This window comes from Lepidochelys kempii, chromosome 1, assembly GCF_965140265.1.
Source record: "Lepidochelys kempii isolate rLepKem1 chromosome 1, rLepKem1.hap2, whole genome shotgun sequence".
NCBI lineage: Eukaryota > Metazoa > Chordata > Testudines > Cheloniidae > Lepidochelys > Lepidochelys kempii.
The window spans coordinates 352,156,886-352,164,080 of NC_133256.1; the positions used below are offsets into that span (position 1 = coordinate 352,156,886).

At 47.5% G+C, this 7,195-nt stretch overlaps 1 protein-coding gene across 3 annotated transcripts in view; it reads right to left on the reverse strand.

Moving 5' to 3' along the window:
- Nucleotides 1-6,098, reverse strand: part of LOC140905553 (hematopoietic lineage cell-specific protein-like) — a 60,169-nt gene extending 54,071 nt beyond the window's left edge. For 2 of the 3 annotated variants that reach the window (XM_073329073.1, XM_073329075.1), the window contains exon 1: nucleotides 5,953-6,098. The gene's annotated coding sequence lies outside the window, so the exon portion shown is untranslated. Of the gene's footprint in view, nucleotides 1-4,667; nucleotides 4,698-5,952 lie in introns of all 3 variants that reach the window. The other variant, XM_073329074.1, reaches the window with a different exon arrangement.
- Between the last annotated feature and the right edge of the window lie 1,097 nt (nucleotides 6,099-7,195).

Consider the following 7,195-nt stretch of genomic DNA (forward strand, 5'->3'; position numbering starts at 1 on the left):
AGTTGGGGGAGGGTGTGTGTGTGTGTGCTCTTCTCTTCTTCCTTGCTCTTCCATCTTCTGTTACTGCCTGTCTCTCCACTTCATTTTCCAACTCAGTGACCCTGTTCCTCAGCTCTGTTTCTCCTTCACTAGCCAGTCTGTTCCTCTATCTTGTTTTCATAGTCACAGTCTTCCGTGGGACACTTTCTTCATCCAGATGTCTACCCTCACAGTACTCTTGTCGAGCGTTTATCTGCAAGTCTTGAGTTTTCCTTCTCCCTCTTCTCAACCTTCCCTCCATCATCTGCTCAAATCTCCTTCTAAACTGAACCATAGTTTCTAGCTGCATCTCCAAACCTCAGACCTTCTCTTCCATCAGAGAATCATAGAAGATTAGGGTTAGAAAAGACCTCAGGAGGTCATCTAGTCCAACCCCCTGCTCAAAGCAGGGCCAACACCAACTAAATCATCCCAGCCAGGGCTTTGTCAAGCCAGGCCTTAAAAATCTCTAAGGAAGGAGATTCCATCACTTCCCTAGGTAACCCATTCCAGTGCTTCACCACTCTCTCAGTGAAATAGTGTTTCCTAATATCCAACCTAGACCTCCCCCACTGCAACTTGAGACCATTGCTCCTTGTTCTGTCATCTGCCATCACTGAGAACAGCTGAGCTCCATCCTCTTTGGAACCCCCCCTTCAGGTAGTTGAAGGCTGCTATTAAATCCCCCCTCACTCTTCTCTTCTGCAGACTGAACAAGCCCAGTTCCCTCAGCCTCTCCTCGTAAGTCATGCTCCCCAGCCCCGATAATTTTCGTTGCCCTCCACTGAACAGTCTCCAATTTGTCCACTTCCTTTCTGTAGTGGGGGCCCAAAACTGGACGCAATACTCCAGATGTGGGCTCACCAATGCCGAATAGAGGGGAACGATCACGTCCCTCGATCTGCTAGCAATGCTCCTACTAATGCAGTCCAATATGCCATTAGCCTTCTTGGCAACAGGGGCACATTGCTGACTCATATCCAGCTTCTCATCCACTGTAATCTCTAGGTCCTTTTCTGCAGAACTGCTGCTTAGCCAGTCGCTCCCCAGACTGTAGCAGTGCATGGGATTCTTCCATCCTAAGTGCAGGACTCTGCACTTGTCCTTGTTGAACCTCATCAGATTTCTTTTGGCCTAATCCTCCAATTTGTCTAGGTCTCTCTGGACCTTATCCCTCCAGCATATCTACCTCTCCCCACAGCTTAGTGTCATTTGCGAACTTGCTGAGGATGCAATCCATCCCATCATTAATAAAGCTGTTGAACAAAACCTGCCCCAGGACCAACCCTTGGGGCACTCTGCTCGATACCGGCTGCCAACTAGACATCGAGCCCGACAGTCTAGCCAGCTTTCTATCCACCCTATAGTCCATTCATCCAATCTATGCTTTTTTAACTTGCTGGCAAGAATACTGTGGGAGACCATATCCAAAGCTTTGCTAAAGTAAAGATATATCATGTCCACCACTTTCCCCATATCCACAGAGCCAGTTATCTCATCATAGAAGGCAATCAGATCCAGCAGGTTGCACATCATGCAAGTGAAGCACCTTCCAGCTACCTCTGCAGAATGGATACAAGGGAATTTGTTTAGATCAAAATCACTTTGGGGAAGAAACTGGAATAGTGTTTGGGGTCTGCTATACATCCCCAAGATCTAATTTGATATAGATAGAGACCTCACAAAACTGAGTGACTGGGCAACAAAATGGCAGATGAAATTTAATGTTGATAAATGCAAAGTAATGCACATTGGAAAACATAATCACAAATATACATGTAAAATGATCGGGTATAAATTAGCTGTTACTACTCAAGAAAGATCTTGGAGTCATTGTGGATAGTTCTCTGAAAATATCCACTCAGTGCATAGCGGCAATCAAAAAAGTGAACGGAATGTTGGGAATCATTAAGAAAGGTATAAATAATAAGACAGAAAATATCACGTTGCCGCTATATAAATCCATGGTACGCCCACATCTTGAATACTGCGTGCAGATGTGGTTGCCCCATCTCAAAAAAGATACATTGGAACTGGAAAAGGTTCAGACAAGGGCAACAAAAATGATTAGGGGTATGGAACAGTTTCTATATGAGGAGAGATGAATAAGACTGGGACTGTTCAGCTTGGAAAAGACGACTCGGGGGGATATGATATAGATCTATAAAATCATGATTGGTGTGGAGAAAGTAAATAAGGAAGTGTTATTTACTCCTTCTCATAACACAAGTAGTAGAGGTCACCAAACGAAATTAATAGGCAGCAGGTTTTAAACAAACAAAAGGAAGTATTTCTTCACCCAACGCACAGTCAACCTGTGGAATTCGTTGCCAGAAGATATTGTGAAGGCCAAGACTATAACAGGGTTCAAAAAAGAATTAGATAAATTCATGGGGGATGGGTCCATCAATGGCTATTAGGCAGGATGGGCAGAGATGGTGTCTAATAAACACTAATAAAATGTGTGCTAATAAAATTTGCAGATGACACAAAATTAGGAGGTATTGCCAATATGGATGACCACTGCAATATCATACAAAAAGATCTGAACAACCTTGAAATCTGGAATAATAAAAATGGGTGAAATTTCATAGTTGAAAGTCATGTACTGAGGAACTAACAAGAAATTTTTGCTGTAAGCTCAGGCCTCATCAGTTGGAATTGACAGAGGAGGAGAAAGACCTGGGTGTATTGGTCAACCACAGGATAGCTATGTGCCACCAATGTGATGCAGTCATGAGAAAGACTAATTCAATCCTAGGATGCATTGGATGAGATATTTCCAGTAAAGCTAGGGGAGTATTGTTACCATTTACAAGACAGTGGTGAGACATCATCTGGAATACTGTGTGCAATTCTGGCCTCCCACAGAATAATAGAAGATTAGGGTTGGAAGAGACCTCAGGAGGTCATCTAGTCCAACCCCCTGCTCAAAGCAGGGCCAACCATGTTTAAGAAAGATGAACATTAATAAACAAACATGAATAAAATTGGAACAGATTCACAGAAGGGCTACTAGGATGATTAGAGGAATGGAGAACCTACTTTATGAAAGGAAACTTGAGTTTGGGTTGTTTAGCCTAACAAAACAGAGGGTGAGAGGAAATATGATTGCTCTCTATAAATACATCAGAGGGATAAACACCAGCAAGGGAGAGGAGTAATTTAAGTTAAGAGCCAACGTTGGCACCAGAACAAATGGATATAAATTGTCAATAAGTTTAAGTCTGAGATTAGATGAAGGTTTCTAACTATCAGAGGAGTAAGTTTTGGAACAGCCTTCAAAGGGGAGTAGTGGGGGCAAAAAATCTAATTTGTTTCAAGACTGAACTTTGATAAATTTATGGAGGGGATGGTATGATGGGGTTGCATGTGGCCCAGCCACGACTGCTATTAGCAAATATCTCCAACCAGACAGAGATGGGACACTCTGAGTTACTAAAGAGAATTATTTCCCAGATGTCTGGCTGGTGGGTCTTGCCCCCTGTGACACTCCCTTTTGTCATGTGACAGGATCAGGAAACAATGCCCAGTCTCTCCCCCAGCTCACCCTCATGGTAGAGCAGGGGTGACCAACCTGAGCCTGAGAAGGAGTCAGAATTTACCAGTGTACATTGCCAAAGAGCCACAGTAATACGTCATCAGCCCCCCATCAGCTCCCCCCCAGGCTCCCCACTCCCAGCGCCTCCCGCCCACCAGCAGCCCCACCAATCAGCACCTCCCCGTCCTTCCCTGCATCTCCTGATCAGCTGTTTCCTGGCATGCAGGAGGCTGGGGGTGGAGGGTGGGAGGAGGAGCGAGGGCACGGCAGGCTCAGGGGAGGGGGCAGGAAGGGGTGGAGGGGGGGAGGGCCTGGGGCAGAGCCAGGGGCTGAGCAGTGAGCACCCCCGGCACATTGGAAAGTTGGCGCCTGTAGCTCCAGCCCCGGAGTCGCTGCCTATTCAAGGAGCCGCGTATTAACTTCTGAAGAGCCGCACGTGGCTCCGGAGCCCCAGGTTGGCCACCCCTGGGGTGGAGCTTCAGTTCATACTCAGTTCACTGTATTAGCTAAAGAGGCGCATTCTGCACTTTCCCATGGACCCTAACTGAAAGGGTAAGTTAGCCATCACCACAGAATGAGTTTGACACCCCTGCTATACACAGTGCTCCCACACTGACAGAAGTAGCAGCAAATGCAGGCAGAATAATTGTCTCATCTGTCAGGGAGTTCAGCTTGTCTAACATGGCTTCTCTATTTGTGCCTTTTGCCAATTGCCTGTATTCGTTGGTGGCTATTGTTTTTGTTTCTATCAAAATATGTTTTATTTGTCTTTGAGTTTCAAAAAGAAAGATGCAACTAGCGATGGCAGTCAGGGACTACACACCCCAGCCCTGAGATAGGCTTTATAACCTGTGTATGGGGAGGTCTGCGGCTGTATGGTTTGTATGTGCTGAGAAGACAGGAAGCCCAGCTTGGAGGACGTGCTGGGCCCAGGAAGTGGGGAAGAGGAAGTTGAATGCTATTTCAGTGTAAAACTTAAAAAATTCTGCCCTTATATTTAAAGGAGACACATTCCTTATTTAGAGACAAAACTGTTCAGACCACTAAACCTCCCCACAACATGGTCCCAGATGTCTAAGATCAGCCACTAAAAGAGCTAGTGTCTCACCTCAGAACTCCTTCCCCGCGTTTCTTGCTGCTGCTTGAAAAAAGAATCAGTATTTATATAAAACCAAGCAATAGAGAGCGAAAGGCTGGTTTCCAGGGGCTCCAGTCGGACTGTCAGGGGCGGTGTCAGCTCACTCACCTCGTCCACATCTTGTGCCACTCTCTGACGTAGACTGATCGTCCCAAGCAGATGCCTCCCCCCCATTTATTATTTTCTGAGTCTGCACAGTCTTTTCTGCCCCTCAGCCAGAGCTGACAGCTCCTCAGGGCTGAGGTCCGAGGACTGGGAGCTCACATAGCTGCTCTGAGCCACCTCTTTGCGAAGGGCCTGGCTTCTGGCGCCCCTTCCTCACCTCCAGGTGTGGACCCAGGTGTCTGAAAAGTCAGGCAGAGGCCACTAACCCCCAACCGGCAACATCTGGCCGGCAAAGACTTTAAATTAAAAATAGGGTGGGGTGGGGGTGGGTGAACGTACAAATGAATAAACCAGAGTCCATCCTGGCGCATTGCTCTGAGCTTGTCGCTGTCTCATGAGGCTCTTGGGACAATCAGAGACAGGAGTCTGAGGAGCGAGAGATCAGAGACTGACAATGCAGGGACAAGGTCTCTGTGTGGCCTGCACAAGACTGCTCACATTTGGACACGAAAGCACTGATGACTAGGCTAACCCAGGGCTCCTTGGCATGACTGTTTTTGCAGCCTAGCCAAGGCCTCAGCTTAGCTCAGTGGCTCTCAACCAGGGGTATGCAAGACAAATCAGACTCCTGAAAGGGGTACAGTCGTCTAGAAAGGTTGAGAGCCACTGGCTTAGCAGGCCATCTTTTTAACCAGTTATAACAGTTTGACCACCTTTATACTGACCTGGCCAGACACACCATTCTAGAGTGGGTCTCTTTACAAACCATGGCCTGTACTACCACACAGGATTAGGATGGCCCCTGCACTGAGACTGGGCAACACCACAGTGAGTTTAACTTGTCCCCATTTTAATTATCCCTAATGTATCTATAGCCCAGACCAGCCACAAGTATAAACACCTGCTTGCGTGAAGTTCTGAGACTTGGTTAGCCTGATTTAGATGGGGGCATCCGTTGTTTGGACCCTGAAAAATTACAACAGCTCCCAGAGAGCAAAGCCTGCATTTGAGAAGTAACTGCCAAGAGGTGCAGAGTAGAATTTGGCCTGATCAGGGAAGAATTTCCCACTCCCATCCCTGAAGGCCATGGAGCCTCAACATTTTTTGGTAACTTTCCTTCGACAAATGCCACTTCTACGCTGGTACTTACCTTGGAGGAGGTGCGTCCCGCTTGCTCCTTTCTGCCCAGCTACCTGGTTTCCGGCTGCTGCTATGAGACTGCAGAGCGCTGTGACGGTTCCTGTTTTAACTTCAGCTAACTGCACTTCCTGCAGTCCAGCCCTCTGCACAGCTTCTGAGTGGAATAAGTCAGTGTTGCGTGTAAGCAGAGTCAGGATGAGCTCCACCCTGACATCTGGTGGTGAGGTGTGGCAAGTTGTGGAAAAGAACTTCAGAGGCTGATCTCATTTGCATAGGCACACCCACCCCACCTAGAATGAGGCCATAGCTGCCCAAATCGTCACTTTGGCTGCTGTGGGATCCCCAGTGTCTCTGTCATTGGGGCAGAAAGAATAAATTGTTATTACCCTGATTATGGGAACTGTGCTTGGAACTGTACTTGGCCTTTTGTTACGATGGAGGGACTCGCCATCAACTAAGTAGCACTCGCTAGGCAAGGGTCATGGGTTCCAAAACTCTGTGAATTGAGAGAGGTTGGGGGTAGGTATTTATACTTGCTGGTATGTACCCCCTGGTGAGGGCCTTACATGCTAATTGCACTTCCTCCTCTCTCCACTGTGGAATATCAGAGCTAATGTTGATTCCATTAGGAGTCTAGTTACAGGCTGCTGAGCTGAATTCACTTTGGGCTGATGGTGCACCAGTGCTAAGGCTCCCTTACTACAAGCTGAAATCACAAAAGAGCCAAAAACTGACTAAGAGCTGAAATCACTGAGTGTTGTGTTAAGTAGTGGGGGAGCCTGAAGATATATTGTGGAGCAGTTTGCGGGACGGCAGGAGCAGCTTGTGGACTGGCTGGTGGAGCAGTTCATGGGACGGCAGGAGCTGCTTGTGGGACGCAGAGCTGAGTGGAGCAGTTTGTGGACTGGCTGGTGGAGCAGAGCGAAGCCCTATGGAGCTGTGGGGCGGTCAGCTTCAGATCATGTAAGGTGCCCCTTACCTCTTCCCCTCCCTCCCTCCCCATCTCCACCCAGGTTGGGAGGTAAAACTCTGCAGATAAACTTTTGAACTCTGGGGCTGCACTGACCAGGGACAGAGACTTCTGGGTCTTTGGACTTTTGGGACTTTGGGTGATTTCGGGTTGCTGGACTCAAGAACCCAAGGCAAAGGACACGCCCCAATTTGCTTGGGGCGGGTTTTTGCTCATGGGTTGTGTTATGAATCCTGTTCATGGTGTTTCCCCAACATAATGCCACATTGTTTATCTCTGTTAT